At 46.6% G+C, this 22,267-nt stretch overlaps 1 protein-coding gene and 1 long non-coding RNA gene across 13 annotated transcripts in view; one reads left to right on the top strand and one right to left on the bottom strand.

Annotated features, from left to right (window-relative positions):
* AUTS2 (activator of transcription and developmental regulator AUTS2) overlaps positions 1-22,267 on the top strand; it is a 1,131,932-nt gene that overhangs the window by 957,108 nt on the left and 152,557 nt on the right. The window lies entirely within an intron of this gene.
* Positions 9,229-19,529, bottom strand: LOC140639112 (uncharacterized). Its single transcript, XR_012035970.1, has 4 exons — positions 19,071-19,529; positions 11,032-11,169; positions 9,580-9,655; positions 9,229-9,411 (listed from the first exon to the last, which is right to left on the bottom strand). It is a non-coding gene; the product is annotated as an uncharacterized lncRNA (long non-coding RNA).

Below are 22,267 nucleotides of genomic sequence, written 5' to 3' on the forward strand. Positions count from 1 at the left end.
TGGGATTGAGCCCCGCATCGGGCTCCCTGCTCAGCGGGGAGCCTGCTTCTCCCTCTGCCTCTGCCCTTCCCCCTGCTTGTTCATGCACACACTCTCACTTTCTCTAATAAATAAATAAATAACTTCTTAAAAATTCAAACCAAAAAAAAAGGGAAGGGTCAGGAGGGGCGAGGCGGAGGGAAGAGAAATGTGCAGGAATGAATGGTAGGGAGAGGGAGAAAGCGAAGCTGTAAGGCGGGCCCAGGGACGGGCTCCACTAACCACACGGGTTGCTCAGGAGCTAGACTGGCCTTCAGAGTTGTCACCTGTGGGGCAGCACATCCTTCATTGCACAGTGCTCACCGCATACAGCGGGGTTGGAGGAAGCACTGCTCTGGGCAGGAGTTCTCACACTGTGCTTCCAGATCAGCAGGGCCTTTGACATGGGGGCTTGCTAGTAAAGCAAATTCCTGAACCCCAACCCAGACCCACTGAGTCAGGAGCTGTGGAGGTGGCACCCCGCAGCTTATGTTTGAACAAGTTCCCCAGGTGGCAGCTGCATGCTTAAGTTTGAGAACCACTGCTCTAAGGCAGTGGGTTTTTTGTTTGTTTTGTTTCTTAATAACAGCTTTATTGAGATATTTTCACATTCTTTTTTTTTAAGATTTTTTCAGTCATCTCTCTACCCCACGTGGGGCTTGAACTCACAACCCTGAGATCAAGAGTTGCAAGCTCCATTGGCTGAGCCGGCCAGGTGCCCCTGATTCACACTATTTTAGTAAGAAAATTCACCGTTTTACAGTGTGTAACTCAGTGATTTTTAGTACCCTCACAAGGCTGTGCCACCATCGCCACTAATTCCAGAACATTCCTATCACTCCACAGGGAAGCCTGATACCCATTAGCTGTCTCTCCCTACACCCCTCTCCCGAGTCTAGCATCCAGTCTACTTTCTCTCTCTGCGGCAGTTTGCCTGTTCTGGACATTTCAGAGAAATGGAATCATATAATCTGTGACTTTTTGCATTCTCTTTCCCTGGGTGTAACGTTGTCAGCGTCCATCCACCTTGTAGTGTGTATCAGTACTTCAACTTGTTTTGTTTTTAAGATTTAATTTTTAAGTAATCTCTGCACCCAACATGGGGCTCAAACCCACAGCCCTGAGATCAAGAGTCATACACTCCACTGACTGAACCAGCCTGGTGCCCCCCTCATCTTTTTAAAATAGATAAGTAATGTAGTGTTGGGTGGATATACCACGTTTTGTCAGTCAATGAACATTTATGTTGTTTCCACCTTTTGGCTCCTGTGAACAATGCTAACATGAACAATCATGTACAAGTTTTTGAGTGTACAGGGTTTTTTTGTAAAGACCTAGAGTTAGAATTGCTGGGTTGTTATGGTAACTCCAAGCTTAACTTTTTACAAAGTTCCAGACTGTTTTCCGAAGCAGTTATACCATTTTGCCCAAACACCTGCAGAGCATCGGGGTTCCAATTTCTCTATCACCTCACCAACACTGATTATTACCCGGCTTTTTATTGGAGTGCCTGTAGTGAGTGTGAAGTGGTAACTCACTGTGATTTTGATTTGCATTTCTTTCATGACTAGTGATGTTGAGCATCTTTTCATGTACTCATTGGCCGTCTTTGTATCTGCTTTGGAGAAGTATCAATTCAGATTCTTTGCAGGACAGATGTTAGTCTTTAAGGAATCACTGCGGATACCTGCTGTGTGTCTAGTCAGGTGCAGTTGCTTTAGGGTTTATAAAAGAAGGCGCAGGGCGTGGCCTTTAACACTGCAAAATTCTAATTAGATGCTGCACATTGAAAGAAGAGGACAGGAGGGATCCCTGGGTGGCGCAGCGGTTTGGCGCCTGCCTTTGGCCCAGGGCGCGATCCTGGAGACCCGGGATCGAATCCCACGTCGGGCTCCCGGTGCATGGAGCCTGCTTCTCGCTCTGCCTGTGTCTCTGCCTCTCTCTCTCTCTCTCTGATGACTATCATAAATACATAAAAATTATAAAAAAAAAAAAAAAAGAAGAGGACAGGAGAGTCTACTGTCAAGGGCGAGCCTGAAGAGGTTCACTTTCTGTTACTAGTCGAGCTACAGAAAGACCTTGTATGGGTTACTGGGATACAGCAGGTGTTAGCATTGTGGATTATGTCCCCTACCAGCCTCGGAAAGTGAAATGGTTCATCTGTTTCCTCATCTGGAAAAAGACTACTCGCCTCCCTATTTACCAGAGGTTGCAGAGATTCATTAGAATACTCTGTGAGTGCTTGAGGAAGTGTGAATCACTCCATCACAGGCTGAGGAATAGGCTTGCAGGCGTCCCTACATAGTCTCTGAGTCCCTGTGAGCAGGTCCCATGGTGGCGGTGCCAGGGCTCTCCCAACCACCCACGGCAGGCTCCCTCTCTCAAGGTTCTCAGGGCTTCCCGGCAGCTTCTCTTTACTCTTGCAACACACCTTGAATGTGGCATATTGGAACATCAGGATTTCAGAGGAGAGGTGTCTAAAATGAAACCTGTGTCATGCTCTCATCCATCTACAGCCTCCATGCCGGTGATGGCAAGACCGCCGGCTGCCTCACGCTTGTGCCTGTGCCATCGTTGTAACTTAAAAAGTGCCCTCTCAGCTTAGAGGGGAAGAAACACACACACTCCAATACGTGACTTGTTAGTGTTGTAGATTAGATCATGACTTGACCTCTGGTCCATCAACACCTGGCCTGGTGTCCTTACCTGGGAGTTTTACTTTACAGGTTGCTAAGGATTAATGATGGGATGTTTTGGTTCTTGCTGTATAAGTGGATCCTGTCCCAGGAGGTCCAGGGTCTCCTGAGAGCAGGCATTCATGTTTGTTTGGTGTTGGCACTGGGTGTGTTCCGTTGTAGTAATATATTCCAAACGCCATGAGATCACCCTTGTCGCATTGAAGGAAAGTGTCTCAGAAGTATGCGGAGAGGTTGAAGCATAAAGATATTTCCTGAATGGACTTCAATTTTCAGTTTGTTTTTTTTTCCCCCAGAAGCCCTTTACTGGCTGGGTAATAATTAGGGTATTTGAGTCACTGTTTCTTGAACACAATTAGCACAAAACCCTGGCACTGCAGAATTCAAAGCATGGTTTGTGTAGTGAATAGCCCACACATGGGATCATGACTTTCTTTCATCTGTCCCCAGCTGAGCGCTCTCAGATGTGCCTTGTCTTAGATAAGGATGTGTCTGAAAGAGTCGTGCGTCGGGCAGGTTTGAGTCGTTTGAGCCCTCGTTGAAATTCACAAGGCTACACCGTCAGAGAAGGTGAATCCTCTGATAAAACAAAGAACTGTGTTATGAGACAAATTCTACCTCTAACCATTCATTTCTTCTGTCCGTCAGAAATTTGACACGCTTATTTCTTTAAAGCTGGTTATATCTTTAGAGAAAATATCTACATTCTTTGTTTTTGTTTTGTTTTTGAAGAACAGGACATGTAAAGCTCTCTGGAATCACAGACACAGATTGGAGGCAGAAGGATGGGCAAAAGTGGTGTTTTACATCATTTTTGCATTTAATTTTTAAAATGCCAAGATCAAAAATAAATACATAAAATGCCAAGATCTTCAAGTTTCTCAATATTCTTTGGATAAGGGTTTTGCAATGCAAATTTCATCACCTATGCTCTTCCCAGTGTCCGTAAGCCAGACACCCACTCACCTGTGTTTGTGGATCCTGACTGATTAAACTCTGGGCCAGGCTAGACCTTTGAAGAGACTGAAGCAGCCACATGAACACAGCAGGGGTCTGGAAGGTGGCCCCAGTGAAGGCTCCTGAAGCACCTCTGGTGTTTGGCTCTTGGCCTGTAGCCTGTGCTCTGCTTGCCTACACCTGGGATATAGAAACACCAAGTCAGTGTGAGGGCACATACTTCAGAGAGGGGAGACCCTTGTCATTCTAAGAAACTAGTCAGCAGGGATGCCTGGGTGGCTCAATAGGTTGAGCTTCTGCCTTTGGTTCCAGTCATGATCCTGGGGTCCTGGGATCGAGCCCTACATCAGGATCTCTGCTCAGTGGGGAACCTGCTTCTCTCTCTCTCTCTCTCTCTCTCTCTCTCTCAAAAAATAAAATCTTATAAAAAGGAAGGAACAAATCAACGAATGAACTAGTTAGCCAGATAGCAGGACCCTGACAAGAAGGGCCTGTAACTGGTGGTTCTGCTGCATGTAAAAGAAAAAGAGAAAGCACAAGAAAGAAAACATTTTATTGTTAGCGAGATGATTTTGCCAGTAATTTAAATGGCTGCTTTCTTCTCCTAAGGAGGTAGTTCTAGTTCATTTAATGTTACACAGCCTTGGGCACCTGGGTGGCTCAGTGGTTGAGTGGCTGCCTTCAGCTCAGTTCATGGTCCTGGGGTCCCGAGATCGAGTCCTACATCGGGCTCCCTGCAGGGAGCCTGCTTCTCCCTCCGCCTGTGTCTCTGCCTCACTCTCTCTCTGTGTCTCTCATGAATAAATACCATAAAATACTGTTACGCATCCTACCCTCCCCCCCATACCAGATGATAAGATCTAAGATATATTGAGGACTAGTGGTTTAGCACCTTAGTGTACTGTCCCATGAAACCCTGAGGGACAGGCGTGTGCGATAACCTGGAAGCTGGATGAGGCCATTTGGTTCAGGTGTGAAGCTGGACCTCCCAGCACATTTATACCACTGTGCTAAACACTAGCACAGAAACATGCCATTAGAAGGTGCACGGTGTGTTCCCTAGAACTCACTGGGGCCCTCAGGAACTATTGGCTGAGTAAATGAAGGCCTGAACTTCTTGGGGCAATTTAGTTCCTTTTGATGGTCATTTTAGCTGCCGTTTCCTCTCCATGGAATGACTTTTATCACTTACCTCTTTATACTTGAGCAGAATAAAATTTCTTGTGACTGTTGCTCGATCCAGTTTCATTCTCTACCCTGGGTGGGAGACGGGCTGGCATGAAACCAGAGCAAAGTGCCAGCACCACAAGGTGTATACTAGCAACTGGGATACTGAGCGTCCCTATAATCTTCCCTTCGGGTGATGCCTTAGGGCAGTTCCGTTGAGCAGACAGATGGTCCAGATGATGTCTTTTAAGGGCCCCTCCTGCTCTATGAATCTTCATTTTCAAAGCATGTGAAGAATTTAGCATCACGTTTGCCATTTTTCACTAAGGCTGAACTCACAGACAGTGACACTTCCACTTTAAAACAGCATAAACCAGCATTTTCCCTTGTCCTGTACTCAATTTGACATCACTTGGAAATACTGGGAAGTCACTGCCTGTTCCCGGTTTTTGATACCCGCTAACCACCTATTGCTAAATGAGACGAATTGAAATAATGACCTAAGAACTGCAGTAGGGTAGTGTTAATGTTCACAGGCTGGATAAGCCCACAGGTACTAGAATCCGTGTCTCGCACGGAGAAGGTGTCAAACAACACAGCCCTTGTCATTGAGCCCTCCTGTTTGCTTCCAGGTACTCCTGGCACTGTGCACTGTTTGTAGCAGTCTTTCCCCTTCCTTCCCTCTTCCCTCCCTCCCTCACCTCCCTTCCTCCCCCTTCCTTTTCTCCCTCCCCCTTTCCTCCCCCTCCCTCCCTCACCTCCTTCCCTCCCTACTTCCTTCCCTCCCTCCCCTTTTCCTCCCCCGTCACTCCCTCACCACCTTCCCTCTCTGGCCTCCCTCTCCCCCTTCCTCCCTCCTTCCCTCCCTCACCTCCCTCCCACACCTCCCTTCTTCCCCCTTACCTCCCTCTCTCACCTCCCTCCCTCCCCCTTCCTTTCCTCCCTCCCTCTTTCCTCTCCCCTCCCTCCCTCCCCCTCTCCCTCCCAACCCTTCTCCCTCCCTCACCTCCCCCCCTCTCTCCCCCCTTCCTCCTTCCCTCTTTCCCTTACTGTGTTTCTGTCTTCTTCTCTTTAAACAAAAAAACTCCCACTGAAATCTACTTTGTATACCATATGTGGAACATTTCTAGTCAACAGTGGAAAATGAGGGTTGGCCTGAGGTCAGCTGTCTCATGGAAGCTTACTGGACACCAGGTAAGATTATCAGAAGAGGTCATTCTAGCACCTCCAGATCTTTAAAAAGGAGTCTCATCTCGATCTGAGAGCTAGGAGGAGTTCTCCTGGCATCCTGTGGGATTAATTAGATTTAGGATTTAGGAGAGTCTGTGCCACTCCAGTCATCTATGATTCTTAAAAGAAAAATGGTTTTTGCAGCCTATGAACAATTATGTGTATGACATAGTTTTTGAAGCTTCATTCATATGCTCAGTCAACAAACGTTTCCTGAGTACCTGCGAGTGTGGGCAGGAGATTAGGATGAGGATATAGTAGTGAAAAAAATAGATACAACTTCTACCCTCACAAAACTTATGTTATATACATGATCTTTTCAAAATCTTCAATTACTGGGACACCCAGGTGGCTCAGCGGTTGAGCATCTGCTTTTGGCCCAGGGCATGATCCCAAAGTCCCAGGATCGAGTCCCATGTTAGGCTCCCCGCAGGGAGCCTGCTTCTCCCTCTGCCTGTGTCTCTGCCTCTCTCTGTATGTCTCTCATGAATAAATAAAATCTTTTTTAAAAATCTTCAATTACTTAATAGTCTGGGCAACTTATTCATATACACTATCTGTATAAGTCCGGCATTCTTGGTTAGGTCCAGAGGCCTATCTGCAGTTGGCCTGCTTCTTCCAGCAAGGGAGTGCTGCTCTCAGCAATGCTCTGCTGGGAGGCAGAGAAGGGGTTACTAGGGTCGGAACTCCCTTTCAGCTGCATGGAGCTTGCTGTGTGTTAAGAAGACCATTCAGTCCTCAATCCTGACAAGAATACTTTCTTTAAAAAATGTGTATGTCCCTGTGTTGGGATGTATGATCATTTGAAGCCTTTGGGCAAAATCCACTGGTAGAAAGCCTGTGGAGAAATCGAACCTGGCAAAGGTGTGTGATATGGAGGATATGGAGCAGTGAGGTGCCAGGAACTGGAGAAGCTAAGACACAGAAGACTCAAGACTCCATCTTGATGTGAAGGATAATGTGAATGGAAGAGTCTGGGGAACTTTGGGAGATGAAACCATGAAAGCAGTGGCTGTTACCTAGCAATTTCTCCCTCTGAGCATGACTGCCAGACTTCCTTGGTGGTTGCAGTCCCCACGCCATCTCCCCTAACCCGTACCACAGTGTGGGGGTGCAGCAGGCCAGTGTGTCACAGCCCCCCGTGCCACAATACAAGGTATTGCCCAAATGAGGATGTTTATGTGAAGACATAGACGATTGTTCTTTTAGGAGATCTCTTCACTCCTTCACCAGATATTTATATTTAGGGGAAAAAATGGGAATAGCTGGAGGAAAGTGCTTATGTATCATAGAAGCAAATCTTAGGATGTCTGCTGTTCTCGGAGTTCACTTAAAGTTAAAAGTTAATCACCTCCAGGAAAAAATTCCACATTGAAATGTTGGTGGCGAATGTGTTATGCTAAGAAATTAAAAACCTGTATTTTTACAATTAGTCACAAAAATGTCACTTTCTGTGAAGATATGACTAACAGTGCTTGCACCCATGCGGCCTACCAGGACCGGTGTCTCACTGGGCCCTTGCCAACTCCGAGTGCTTTCTTCTGGGGTGGTTATTCTTTGAAAACATGACAGACAAAATTAGTGTCCTGTTGTACAAATGATTCTCTGAGTCTATAATGCCTTTTCTAGAACACACTCCATCTTCTCATTTCTTATTGGGGTAACTTTTTCAGAGCGCCACCCCCCCTCCCCCTAGGAAAATTAAAGTTCATCAAGAAGCATCCTCAGTTGGGCTACCCTGATGAAAGGAACAAGTGTCAGAGAGCCTCCTTGCCCACGTTGGGGGGTGTATGTGTGATTGGGAACACTGATGGTAGTTAGTGCCCTGGTACATTGCCTAGCGGGAACATGGGCGTGCCTAAGAATGCTAGTTGACTTCTAATGGCCATACTCCCCTTCTGCCTCAGTGATGGAAATACAGATTTTTAGTTGGGCAAATGGTCTGACAGACTGGTGCAACTAAATAGAATTAAGAGTATGTTTCATAGCCTGCCTCCCTTACAGCAAGATGGCCATTTGGTATTAAATGAAAGTGTCAAGTACTGCCTGTGTAGTGTGTCCTTAAGGGGACAGCAGCATGCCCGTCTGGAACATGGACATAGAGTTGGGGCTGCAGCCATAGTCCTGAGCCATTATGTGGCTTTGGGAGCTGAAGGCAAGAAAGGCAGGAGCAACAGTGTGTCTAGGCCATACCAGCCCAGACTGCCTGCCTTGGGACTTCAACTTTGAGAGCTGGCATAGAACTCTTGTATAGCCACTATTATTTTAGGTTGTCTGTCACATTCAGCCAGACTTAGTCCTCACTGACCCAGTGGGGAAATGGCTCTAAGAGGATCTATCATTCACCTTCCTAAGTTCCTAACATTTGGAAGTCATTTCTATTATCAAGTTTTTTTGGGCAGCCCCGGTGGCCCAGCGGTTTAGCGCTGCTTGCAGCCCAGGGCGTGATCCTGGAGACCCTGGATCGAGTCCCACGTCAGGCTCTCTGCATGGAGCCTGCTTCTCCCTCTGCCTGTGTCTCTGCCTCTCATTCTCTCTCTGTCTCTATGAATAAATTTAAAAAAATAAATAAATAAAATAAAGTTTTTTTGTTACAATTACACAGTCACAATCGATCACTCTGCACACTTAACTGTGGAGTGTAGAAAGGTGCTGGGAGCACAGAGGAATGAAAATCTCATGCTCACTCACTGGAATTCGCTCTAACTAGCCTTTGCCAAAATGCTGCTCACGGCCTTGTGCATCATAAAATAAAGGAATTACTAATTAGTCTGTCATGTGGGCAACCAGACCAGACTTGTATATATAGTGGCTCCGGTGACGTACTGCGAGTCACGTTCACTAGAGCAGTACTATTTCCTACAAAGGAGCCTTTCAATATTTCGTCAAATATACAGATAATAACTGGGAAACTCTCTAGGGTAGATGTGTGTATGTGCATATATGCATGTATGTGTTGGTGTTACAGTAGCAGAAAACATCTACTCCTGACTGTCGAAAAAGGACAGATGACACTAGGGTTCTTAGCTGCTAACAAACTTTTGTAGTTTTGGGGAAAAGGGAAAAGCCCATCATGCGCTCCTAAATTCTACAGAGTACAGAAGCTAGAATACATTTCTGTGTCGGGACCCGTCAGCATAGGCAATGACTGTGTGGTTGCTTACTCATTATTTCTTTAATAATTTTGCTGATGCAAGATATTAGAAGGTGTCTCCAGGCTTCTGTATTGTAGGGAGTCCCTGTAAAGAGAGCTGCTTGCTGCATCTGACATCTTGAGTTGTGACTGCTCAGACCCCGGGCCAGGAAGAGGAATGGTCAGCCTTTTCCCCAGCAGAGTGGAATTCTAGACATAGGAACCATCTCAGTCTTAGAGTTTCTTCTGGATGTGAATCTTGCAGGTGTTCTAGTTTTGCCCTTTAAGTTGGGGGAACTGAGGCCCAGGAAATCCTAACAAGACCCCCATGTGACCCGGGACAGTGCAGGCAGGAACCCAGACTTCAGAGTTCTGTACCTGTTGTTCTTGTAATCATACAGCATGGTCTCCCATTTTCAGGACCAGCAAATGCCAAGTTTGGCAATGTATCCACCTTCATTTTTGTTTGAGATTAAAAAACAAACAGAACAAAATGGTGTCATAAGCAAGTCTGTCCTAGGCAGGTCAGGATTTATTTCTTCCCTTGTACCTTTTACTTATTTTCTTACCAGAGGGTGTATCCCCAAGACTGAGAACTAAAGGAACAGATTGCTTACCACCCCCCCCCACCCCACCCCCCCCGTGTGTCTGCCCTGGTGGTGGATCATTAATGGTGTAGAACTGAGGGCAGTGCTGGGCGGGCCAAGGTGGGGTGCATGCCGCTTTAAGAGATTTATGTGGAGGTCTGAGCCAGGGAGCCAGCTCAGTGGTACATCATCATGCAGGCGACATCAGAGACTTTCTTCTTCGCTTGGGTGCATTATCATAAAAAGTGATTTAGACTGGAGCTGATTGATGCAAATGGCCCTATGTTCTTTCCTATCATTAGCGGCCTCTTTCAGTGGCCAGAGGCAGTGATTAAAGCTGTCATTTGGAGCTGCTCATTAAAGGCAAGCCCCAGAATAGCAAAGGAAAAGAGGTTGGAGAGGCATATATATACATATAGATGTACATATGTGTGTTTGTATGTTTTTGGGGAGGGGAGCCTTAAAAGTGTATCATCCCCTTCCAGATTAAATCACTGAAATCAAGGCTATAGAGACATTTCCACCGAGACTATAGAATGCTCCTTTGCAAGTAATATTAGATTTTCAGGAGTATCACAGTAGATTCTGATGACAGCTTGCCTACCTATTATGAAAGGAGATGGGGAGGGTATTGTGTTAGGTGTGTTTTGTTAGGGATTGACCCTGGTGAGACCTCATTAGGCCTCCCTTCTCTCAGGCTGAAAGGTGGGCCACAGGAGAGCCGAGAGTGGCTGGCCTTGGTAAGTCCCGCTGTGACAGTGGTGACCCCAGGGGTAGAGAGGAGGAGGAGAAGAGCAGGGGAGCATCTTTGCTGAGCCCAGAGGAGATATCTGGATGCCAGTCAGAGAGCACGGGCACAAGCAGGCGCCCATATAGGAGAGGAATGGAAAGTGGAGGGAACAAAGCAAAGATCCATACATGGAAGAAGAGAGATGAATCAGGGAATGGTTTCCTTGGCTCCTTGGAGCGTTCCAGTGGGGGCCATGCGACTGTCTAGTCACCCTTGTAGTAAAACTGGGCTTTGTTGGGCACCTGCAAGGGGTTCCTTAAACATCCATTCACATCCTCTTACACGCTGATTTGAGGTTGGTGTCCAAATGGTGATAATTCCTCAAAGTCTTCCCCCCATCCCACCTCCCTCCCCCGCCCCCAAATGAGCTCCACCACACCCAATGTGATGGTTGGGATGGTGGGTGGCAGGCTGAACACGGAACATTGAAACTGATGCCAGGGAAGGAGTCACCTGTGACTCCTTAAAAAAAAAGCCATTTTTTGGTTGTAGCTGGCCTGTGTATCCTCCCTTGGCCAGTTGATGGTTCCAGTCCCGAAATCCCACCAAACTTCTGTAGAAGCTCGTCTTCGGCTCTCTTCGGAAAGTCCTCTGGGAGGAAAAAAAATAAGAAATTATCAATTTAATTTCCCTGTCTAATGAACTGGTCTTATACATAAAAATTCAAATTAACTTTTTTTTCATATGGAAGCAGCGACCAACCCCAGTTATGCCACCACCACCGTCTCCATGACAACTCCTTGGCTGTGACAACTCACGTGACTTCACAGTCACAGGCCCTTGAAATGAAGCAAAGGAAAGTTTTAGTTTCTCTTCTGTAATTTAGTGGACCCCAGGGGCTCCTGTAATAGGGTGAAGTGGAGGCATGGGGGTTTCTGTGTGGTGTGGACAGCAAAGAGTGGGAAATGATTAAATTATTCCTCAAGCTGCAGGGATTGGAATATTCTGCAGAGAGCACTTCCTTATCAGGTTCTGAGCCAGTTGTTGGCTTCGAACATGTGGCCTTTGTCCTGCTCTCTGCTGCACTCCCCTTGCTTTATTCTTAGCCTGGGTCTGGTGCATCAGGGCTTATTAGTACTGATGCTGGGCTGTGATGTTCCTCTCCTCGGGGAGCACGCAGCAGAACTGAACAAAGTCACTAGTAATCTGTGCTTACAGCCTCCCCCCTGGGGAGAAAGCCCAGCCAGCTGGCACTCTCGTGCTGAGCACATTCACTTCCCCTGGCAGGCCGGCAGCCTGGCAGGGGCCCAGAGGCCAGCCGGCAGCAGGGCCAACCTGCCCCAGCGCCCCAGGCCACCCAGCTCTGGATCACAAAGATTGTGCACTGCCTTCCAGACTGGACACTGGCTGAGACATCACATCTCATCTGCCCGAGACTTTCCAGGCAGCCATTGTCACTCCCTAGAAATAAAAAACATGACTGCTGTCTGAAGAACAACTGGCAGGCCAGCTATATTGGGGGTTAATATGGGACCATGCCCCCTCTTTGTCTTTCTGTTTTCCCAGACTCTAGGTCAGTGGCACAAAGAAAAATTCTGTGGGTTCGGTTTCCTATAGTTGGAAAGCAGTTTGTACTTGGAAGGAGGGTGGGTAGCAGGTGGCAGGGGTAAGGAAGGGTGGGGTAGGAGAGACACTGAGAATCTTGCATGTGTATATACATGTTAAAAAACGCCTGGAGGGAAAAAATGAACGGCCTAAACCCCTCTGGATCCCAAACTTAATGGGTTTCCTGCACAAGCCTACCTTCCCAGCATAGTCATTGTTGAAGTAAGAATTACCGCTTGAACAGACAGATTACTAGTAACAAAAGTGAATTGGTAATCCAGAAACTCCAAGCAAACAAAATTTGTCCAGGACCAGATGGCTTCACAGGAAAATTCTGCCAAACATTTAAGGAAAAGAATACCCTTTCTTCTCAAACTATTCCAAAAAATGAGAGAGGAAGGAAAACTTCCAAATTAATTCTGTGGGGCCAGCTTTACCTTGATACCAAAACAAGATAAATACACCACCAAAAAAAGAAAACCATAGCCAATAACTCTGATGAACATATTTGATGCAAAAATCCTTGACAAAATATAAGCAAACAAAATTTAACAGTATATTAAAAAGTTCGTTCACCACAATCAAGTGGGATTTATTCCACAGATGCAAGGTGGTTCAATATCCACAAATCAATCAATATGCTATGTCACATTAACAGGAGAGAGGATAAAAACCATATGATCATTTTAATAGATGCTGAGAAAGCATTTGACACAGTGTACAACATCCATTCATGATAAAAACTCTCAGCAAAATGGGTTTAGAGGGAACATACCTCTACATAATAAAGATCATATATGAAAAACCCACAGCTGACATCATGCTCAGTGATAGAAAGTGAGAGATTTTCCTCTAAGAGCAGAAACAAGACAAGAATGTCCACTCTCACCACTTTTATTTCACATGTTACTGGAAGTCCTAGCTGCAGCAGTCAGATAAGAGAAAGAAATGAAAGGCATCCAAACTGGTAAGGAAGAAATGAAACTTTCACTATTTGCAGATGACATGATACTATATATCAAAAACCCTACAGACTACCTGAAGAAATCTAAGTTAGAACTAATAAATTCTGTAGAGTTGCATGATACAAAATTAGAATACAGAAATCTGTTGTGTTTCTATACACTAATAATAAAGTAACAGGGAAATCAAGAAAACAATTTTCATTTAAAATTGTATCAAGCAGAATAAAAAAAGTTAGGAATAAACTCATTCTAAAAACTGTATGACATTGATGTAAGAAACTGAAGATGACACAAATGAATGGGAAGATATACCGTGCTCATGGATTGGAAGAATTAGTATTGTTAAAATGTCCATGCTACCCAAAGCAATCTACAGATTCACTGCAATACGTATCAAAATACCAAGAACATTTTTCATGGAACTAGAACAAATAATTCTAAAACTTAATGGAACCACAAAAGACCTCAAAAAGGCAAAACAGTCTTGAAAAAGAAGAACAAAGCTGGAGGTATCATAATCCCAGATTCAGGATAGACCACAAAGCTATACTAATCAAAACAGTATGGTACTGGCACAAAGATAGACATATAAATCAATGGAACATGATAGAGAATCCAGAAATAAACCCAGGCTTACATAATCCATTAATCTATAACAGAGATGGCAAGAATATACAATAGGAAAAGGACTCTCTTTTCAGTTGGTGCTGGGAAAACTGGACCACTTTCTTAAACCAGGCTCGAAAATAAACTCAAAATGGATTAAGGACCTAAATGTGAGACTTGAAACCATAAAATTCCTAAAAGAAAATATAGGCAATAATCTCTTAGACATCACCCTAATAGGGTATTTAGGGATATGCCTCTTGAGGCAAGTGAAACAAAAGCAAAAATAATCTTTTGGGACTACACCAAAATAAAAAGTATTTGTACAGCACAAGAAAGTGTCAACAAAATGAAAAGGCAACCTATGGAATGGGAGAAGATATTTGCAAATGATATATCTGATAAGGAGTTAAGATCCAAAATATATAAAGAATGTATACAACGTAAGACCAAAGAAATAATCTGGCTGAGGGTGGGGGAGGGGGTCAAAAAGAAACAATCTGTTTTTAAAATGGGCAGAAAACCTGAATAGATAGTTTTCCAAGGAAGACCTACAAATGACCAACAGACACATGAGAAGATGTTCAACATCACTCATAATCAGGGAAATACAGATCAAAACTATAAGAAGATACCTCACATCTGTCAGAATGATTAGGATCAAAAAGACAACAAGTGTTGATGAAGATATAAAGAAAAGTGAATCCTCATACTATGGGTGGGAATGCAAACTGTGGAAAACAGTATGGAGTTTCCTCAACAAACTGAAACGAGAATTACCGTACGATCCAGTAGTTTCACTACTGGGTGTTTACCCAAAGGAAACAAAAACACTAATTCAAAAAAGTATATGCCTCCCCATGTTGACTGCAGCATTATTTAAAACAGCCAAATTCTGGAAGCAGCCCAAGTGTCCATCCATAGATGAAGGGATAAAGAAGATGTAGATATGTATACCATGGAATATTACTCAGTTGTTAAGAAGGAATGAGATCTTTCCATTTGTGACAACATGGAGGGACCTAGAGGGTATTATTCTAAGTGAAATAAGTCAGGTAGAAAAGGATGAGAACCATATGATTCCACTTATGTGTGTGGAATCTAAAAAATAAACAAATAGATTCCAGTACAGAGAACAAACTGATGGTTGCCAGAGGGGAGGTGGGTGAGGGATGGATGAGGAAAAGAATTAAAAAGAAACAATTCTCTCATTTGAGCCACATCTTCTAGCAAGGGAAAGGGAATAGGGTCCTCAGAGAAATTATTCCTTCAGTCAGTGCCCTGACTTAGAGTTGTGAGCAGTCTACAGTTTTCTCAGAATGTTTAGGGATTTCTCAGGCTTAGGATTTTGCCACCCAGCCCATAGAAAATATGCCCTGCAAAGTCTATGGCTTTTCTAGGAAGAACATGTGACAAGCATTTATTCTGCTTTGGCGCCATCCAGACACCATGTGTGTGGCTCCCAGTTGACATAGGTAGAGGCCGACTGGGCTGTTACCAGGCATATAGTTGTCCTGATAAAAAGACTGGAGACGAGGCCAAAGGGAAGTGCATTCTGCTACAAAGTTTTATTTTACCAGAAGGCATTTAATGGAGGAATTTCTCCAGAAAGAAAAAGCTGTAAAGACCTGAATGTAATGGCTTTTGTACCCTTCCTTCAAATGTCTCCCGTTCCATTAATCTGAGCCCACAGAGTAGTGGTGCAAACTACAATAGCGATGATCACTGAGCTTTAGAGGGCACGTTCTCCATGCTAGGCACTGTGCTGAACTCCAGACACGGTGGCATGTCATGCTGGTGGCGGTGCAGGGACAGTGGTATGGGTATTAGCCCTATTTAGCAGGTGAGGGCACTGGCCCCAGAGCTTTCTAAGCATCATGTAGCTGAACCCGAGTGCTGGCCTGAAGAGGATGCTGTTAACCACGACCTGTCAGGGAGTACCTTTTGGGTCTAACACCTGACACCATATGCCCTGCTGTGCACAGTTCGAATTTTGCATTTATAGTGGGATGATCTGATGACTCGAAGCTCCACAAGGGCAAGGTCATGTCTATTTTTATATGTGGCCACATCTGCGGTGTCTTGACAGGGTTCCCTGCCCACTATATGTATGCAGCACATAGTTGCCATAGGAAAAAGCACATGAAGTAGTCAAGGCTTAAAACGACATGTCCTCCACATAAATGTGCTTTCCAAATCCTAGATATTTTCCTGAAAATACAGTATAAAATGAAAATCTTAAGATTGGAGGAACTTGAGCAGTAGGAATTATTGCAGAGGGAATTTGGGATTATTGATGGAGCAGGGTCCCAGAAGAGATCTTAAGGGAGGGTCAAGAGCAGAGAAGAATTTTCATTAGCAGAAAGAGGACACTTCCTCCTTAGAGACCAGAGGTGAACAGAGAGAGAAAAAGGATCCAGCCAGTAGTCTTGGGCTTTGTATCACTGAGGAGTGCTTTCAGAGGCAAGTAATAGAGAGCTTGGCCAGCAGCGTGGGAAATAATTACAGCTGTTCTTTGCTCATGTGGTTGTAAGAAAGGTACAGGTGGGTGGTGGCTGTTGGCGGTTCGGTGGCTCAGCACCTTTGAGACTTTCTTGGCCTAATCCTCACAGCCACGTGATGGCTGTTGGAGCTCCTGGCATCACATCTGTGTTCAAGCAAAAGAAGTGTCCTCCTTATCCTTTATATTGTGACAGTGGGAGCCACCCCGCCGACTTCTGTTGGATCTCTGTTGCTGGCCAGAGAGTGGCAAGGAGGATGGGAGAGTGAGCATTTAGCCCCTATCTGGGTGGTGAGCTGGGGTGCCAAGGGTCCCACACCAGCTCTATGTGCTGCTTGCCAGCCGGCCAGAACAGGGCTTGGGGCTCCATGGGCATGGCCATCGTACAGCTGCTACAGGGGAGGGGCATGCCAGGACCATTGGGGTCTGCACCTCTGCTGGGCTTATTTCCCTTAGGGGGAATGAAAGACATTTGCAGGGGATTCCTGAGAAACTCCATGAAGGGGAGAGTAGGAAAAGTTCAATTACTCACCCATAAGTTCCTAGAACTTTGTGAAGTTCAGGGCATCACAGTTTTGTGAAATCTGCCTTTGCTGAAATTTCCATCCTCCTCCTTGCTTTCTGTCTCTGTGCACCCCCCCCCGCCCCCAGAGAGATTGAACGATTACACGTAACAGAAGGGATTTTCCTCAGCATAGGCAGTAACTTTTGTCCAATATCTCCACATAAGGTGGAGGTCTTTCTGCTTTAGATCTCCAGAAAATTTCTTCCCGGTAACAACTTAACCTAGTGAATGGGAACCAAACATAGGCAAAAGGAAGCCCACTTAACATCTGAGAAAAGCCTTCCAAGGAAGCTCTGACAGAAACAAGTTTGCATCCTTTCCTCCCTCTTAGACCAGCCTTTTAAGGCCTACCAGTGTGCTCCTTTACCAGGCACAGTGGCATCCTACTGGTTGAAAGATGGGGGCATTCCTTGCCTAGGCTAGGGGTGACTGGGGCCAGGAAACCTCAAGAGAAGCCAGGTGGTAGCCCTGGATTTTTGCTGCCTCTTCAGGCAGGTGCCTTTACCTCTGCTGGGGCCATACAAGGAGGCTGGGCAGACCTCAGGGGACCCTGACAGCCCCTAATGTCCTTTCAACTTTCCGTGACTCTGGCTGCCTGAGGCACTACAGAGGTGGCCCCAGCCACTGCCCAGCAGTGTCTCCCCAGAGGGGTCAGCCTCCTGAGTTCTACTTGGTATCTCAGCTTGTGCCTTCATTTCCCATTAACCAAGAGGAAAACCCAGTTCCAAAAAGGACTCCGTTTTCCATATTGTGTATTTCACATCCGCAGAGCACGCTGTGCCCTATTAAGAATTACACTGTGATCACTAAGCTCATCTCATTTGTGCCAGGGGCCTTGTTCAAAACCTGCTTTCCCAGCAGAGTGGGGCCAGTGGATTAGTATGCCCCCGCGCGCGCGAGGTGGAGTGGTTCTTATCTCTTTTTTAATGCCTTTGGCAAGGGCCAGAGACAGGGAGAAAGAGGTAAAGACGGGGAGAGAAAGAGCAAGAAAGAAAGACAAACACAAAAGAAGAACAGGAGTGAGAGAAAGGCAGGCTAACAGCAGCCCTGCACTTTGTTAGAACATTGGCACTGCATTTATCAGGATTACCGGAGGGTGAGCTGGGTTTGATCCTGTTCTCCGCTGGGAAAGGAAAAAGCTTTATTGTACCTTTTTTAACATCTCACAGTTAGATCAGAACAATATACTGTGCGTGTGTGCGTGCGCGTGTGCGTGTGTGTGTGTGTGTACGTACGCACTGTGTGTGTATGTGTGTGTGTGTGTGTGTGTGTGTGTGTGTGCGCGCGCCTGTGGACAGTGTTCTACTTGGGACACACCCTGTTTTCAAAGCACTTGCGGAGCAGGTGGGCCTGAGGCTTTCTCATAAAGGCCAGATACAGAAAACCACCAGGCTCTCTCTGGGGCTCCCTTTCTAGCAGACCTTTTTTTTTTTTTTTTCCCTTGCCTTGACTTGGATCAGCAGGATTCACTCCTGTCAGACAAATTATAGCATCTATGAAATGGGGGTATCGACATGTGTGACTTGATCTGTTTTAATAGGGACCCTGTGGGAGTTTCCTCCCTGCCCCACTGAGCTTTGTATTCTTTATGGAAAGGCAGGCAGGGCGCTGGAGGGGGCTGTGGGCTTTAACCCTTTGCTGACAGCGGGTTGCCAGCCTCCTGTGTTCTGGCTGTTTCCTTTTTGTCCCTGGCCATTGTCTGGGGAGTGCGTGCGGCCTGCCATCTACTTCATGCTTATTATCTCACAGGAGACAAGCCCACCCCAGGATGGGGAAGACAGAGCTGTGTTTAGAACCACATCTTTTGATTTCCTATCTTCTTTCTAAAATAATTAGAAGGACTGGTCGAGGTAAAAAAAAAAAAAAAAAAAAAATCCAGCCAAGTGGGGAAACAAATACATTGTGTAACCCTGGCATTTTGTTTTTTCAGAGGTTTGTCCTGGCTGCCAGTTGGCCCTTAAGGAATTTGAGCCATGGCAGCAGCGAAGTTAGGGTACAGCCGTGCCGGAGGATGCGACCCCTCACAGTGTAGAACAGGACTCGCGTGTGTCCACGTGACATATCCTCCCTTTGATCCCTGTCTCCCGCTCCCTTTCCTCTGAGCCACTTACTAAGGGAGGAACCTCCTTAGTGCCTTCTGGGACCGTGGGCTCACCGTGGGGTGGTTGGGTCTCAGCCGAAGCCAGTGGCAGGCGCCCACCACAGCACTGCCGCTGAGAGGTGCTCCGCGCCCTGGCGGCCTCACCACAGCCCTTGCAGGGGTGCGGGGTCCCGCCCGGCTGGTGCGCGTCCCTGTCGCCCCGTCCCTTACCCTGGGAGCGCCTTGAGGCCAGGGGCCGGAAGGCCAGTTTTCTTTGTACCCTCTGTCATCTTCTGAGCACGGCGTTGGTGTGCCTGCGTTTACGGAAGAGTCACACTCCTGAGAAATCGCACGTAGCTGGAATTTGGGGCAGGTGGAATCCTGTATGGCAAACATTTACATTGTTCAGGAGCCAGTCAGAATGTGGCTGAGAAACATCACGATATCCTGTTTACTTCCTGATGTAGGAAGCTCGGCTCACGGCTCCTCTATGAAGTGAGACATCCTTTCCCCAGCTCATGTACCCTGCCCTGAGCGCCGATTCCAGGGGTCGCTGCCCTCCAGGACACCTTCGTGAGCGCACATGCATCCGTGCGGTCCCTGTGTGCGCAGACGAGAGGGGGCAGCGAAGAAGCTGGTCTGGGCCCTGAGGCTGAGGGGTGCGGCCACGCCCCGGCGCTTCCCACAGGACCGTCCTGAACCCCGGCTGTCCATGCCCTCGGGGGCCTGGTGCTGTCTGGGCTGGGATTTCACTGGGATTTTTCCATTCCTTTTATTTATTTCATCGAGGCCCTAGGCAGAACTTAGAGCAAGTTAGTTGATAGTGCATCTGTCTTTAATTTTCCTTTAGGGAGAAGAACTCCACTGGGCCTGCTCCCCTCACTCGCTCACTCACCGCTTGCTGGCACCGCCTCACAGCCTCTTTGTTGTGTTTTTGGTTTTTGCTACTCGTTGATTCTGGGACTACACAGAGGGGTGGGAAGGGAGACAGGGGAGGAGGGGCCGGGGGCGGGGGAGGTGTTGCAGGAGGGTGATCAGAAGTGAGGTTGCAGGAAAGCGGCATAACTGGAAGGCCAGCGCAGCAACTGAGCAGACTGTGCTGTGAATGGCGGTGACACATGGAAGAGGTTTGGTGACCGAGCAGTGGTGGCTGTGACTCAAGAAGGGGGAGCACAGAGCAGCAGCTTATGGAATCTGGGAAGACAAGGGGACGGTTGCCGTCTGCATACACCTCTCCTTCCCTCCCCTTTCCTGAGACAACCAAGGGCACATTGAAGATTTGGGTGTCACTGCCAAGTGCGGCCTGTGCAGGGATGGGTCCCCTGCCAAGCCTGGCCGGCCTCCTTCGCCTGCCTTCCCAGGCCCCAGATTACTGCCTCTAGCTGAATGCACTGGGTGCTCTCCATATATTTCTCCCATAGCTCCGTCGAGTGGCCCCACGGTGGCTGCAAAATGATCCTCATATAGAGGGACCCTTGCCACCTGCACCATTTCTAAACCTTCTCAGTGTACTGGACCCAGTTCCTTCCAAACTGTTCCCAGCGATTTCCTTCTCACTTGCAGGTGTTTCTGGGTTGACCCAAAGTGTAAACCAAAGGACAGCTTTGTACCAATTTTTCTGTGTTTTCCACCTTTTGTCAGATTTGTTTTTCAGACATGGGGCAGGGGAAGGAGGGGGTAGCAGGACTGCTCCTCATGTGGTATTAGCCAGAAAAACTCAGCTCTGCCAAACTTTTTAGCTCCAGTTCTTTTTAGACAGATGTGCATGTCAGAAGTGGATTGGAGAGAAAGCAAAGATTAAGGAGGAAAGCCTGGCACAAAATGTGGCCACACAGTGGGCCAATTCAGAGACTCGCTAAGTGCCATGGAATGCAGTGGGTTATCAGGCTGACTTCAGTGTAGACCTTTTAAAGACAAGTTGTGGGGGTGCCTGGCCTGGGTGGCTTAGTGGTTGAGCGCCTGCCTTCGGCTCAGGGCATGATTGATCCTGGGGTCCTGGGATCGAGTCCCACGTCGGGCTCCCTGCCTCTGCCTGTGTCTCTGCTTCTCTCTCTCTCTCTCTCTCTCTGTGTGTGTCTCTCATGAATAAATAAATAAAATCTTTAAAATAAATAAAGACAAGTTGTGGAATCAGTATATGGTACACCTGAAGCTAATATATCACGGTATGTTAATCAAACTTGATTGATAAATAAATAAAGACAAGTGTAGGCCAGGTGTCTCAGGCTGACCTTAGAGCTGAGGTGGCCGGGCCACTGCGTTTCTATGTGGTCTTTCACAAAACCCTTGCCCCCAAGTTCTTATGAAACTTTGACCTGTGTCCCCTCTTACCTCAAGGGTCTGCCCTGGTCCTCCATCCCTGAAGTCTCAGCCCAGGCTGCCAGCTGAACCTGGCATTTGTAAGGCTCATGCTCTGGTAGCTCCTCAGGCAGCACGTTCTTGCTGAGTAGAACGTGGTGTTCAGCCAGCTTCCAGAGCTCATCAGCCCCACGGTTATGGCTCAGGCCTCCGTCATGCTGCCCCTCCTGCTCACTCCCTACTTCCCTGGAATCAGAACTCCCTCCAGTCATATCACCAGGCCTCTGGTCCATAATCTCATATTCGCTCTTGCCAAGAACGTTCTTCAGTAATCCAAAGTCACATTTGTTATTCTACATAAGACTATAGAAAAGGGTTTGTAATTTTTTTTTCTGAAATCAGCTTTAATACGTTATGACAAAACTTAACTCATGTTTCTAAACATTTTATGTAACAGTTGTGATCTTTTCGACTTATGGAAAAATGGATCCAGAACTCTTGGCAGCTTTCATGCATCTTTCATTGGCCTTTTTCTTTGTGGACTGGAGTCAGCTAAGGGCCAGACTTAAAGAGAATCGTTGACCATTGATACTCTTGTGCAGGCTGTGTTTTATTACCACTGCAAGAGTTAGGGGTAGGGCGAAATGATATCCAGACATGTCAGATCTTAATCGCAAGTGTTGAAAACAGAGATGTGTTTTATTCTAGACCATTAAGGTGGGAGTTAATTACCACATTCAGATGAACTCTCTGCATGCCCTCCTGCCATGGCAATTAGGAAGAGAGTGGCTGCTTGTGTGCTTGACGGTGTTTTATGACCATGGATTATATGGGAATTAGGAATGGGTTGGGGAAGCATTTGAGCCTTGTAGTTACCCAACACCAGGCTGGCCCAACCCCAGATTTTTCAAAACCTCAAATGTTGTGTTTGGCTAACATTCTCCAAAATTTGTTTGGTCAATACTAAATAGTTTCATTTAGCAGACCAGTTTATTCAAATCCCTGGGAGGAGTCTTTGGACTCTGACTTTCTCTGGAAGGCCCTCAAGAGCATCACTGAGGTTTATCTACAGCCAGGGTAGGTTATTAGGAACGCCTGTTAGGAAACTTTGCAAAGCAGAGATGCCTTTG

This window comes from Canis lupus, chromosome 8 (assembly GCF_048164855.1).
Source record: "Canis lupus baileyi chromosome 8, mCanLup2.hap1, whole genome shotgun sequence".
Classification (NCBI taxonomy): Eukaryota; Metazoa; Chordata; class Mammalia; order Carnivora; family Canidae; genus Canis; species Canis lupus.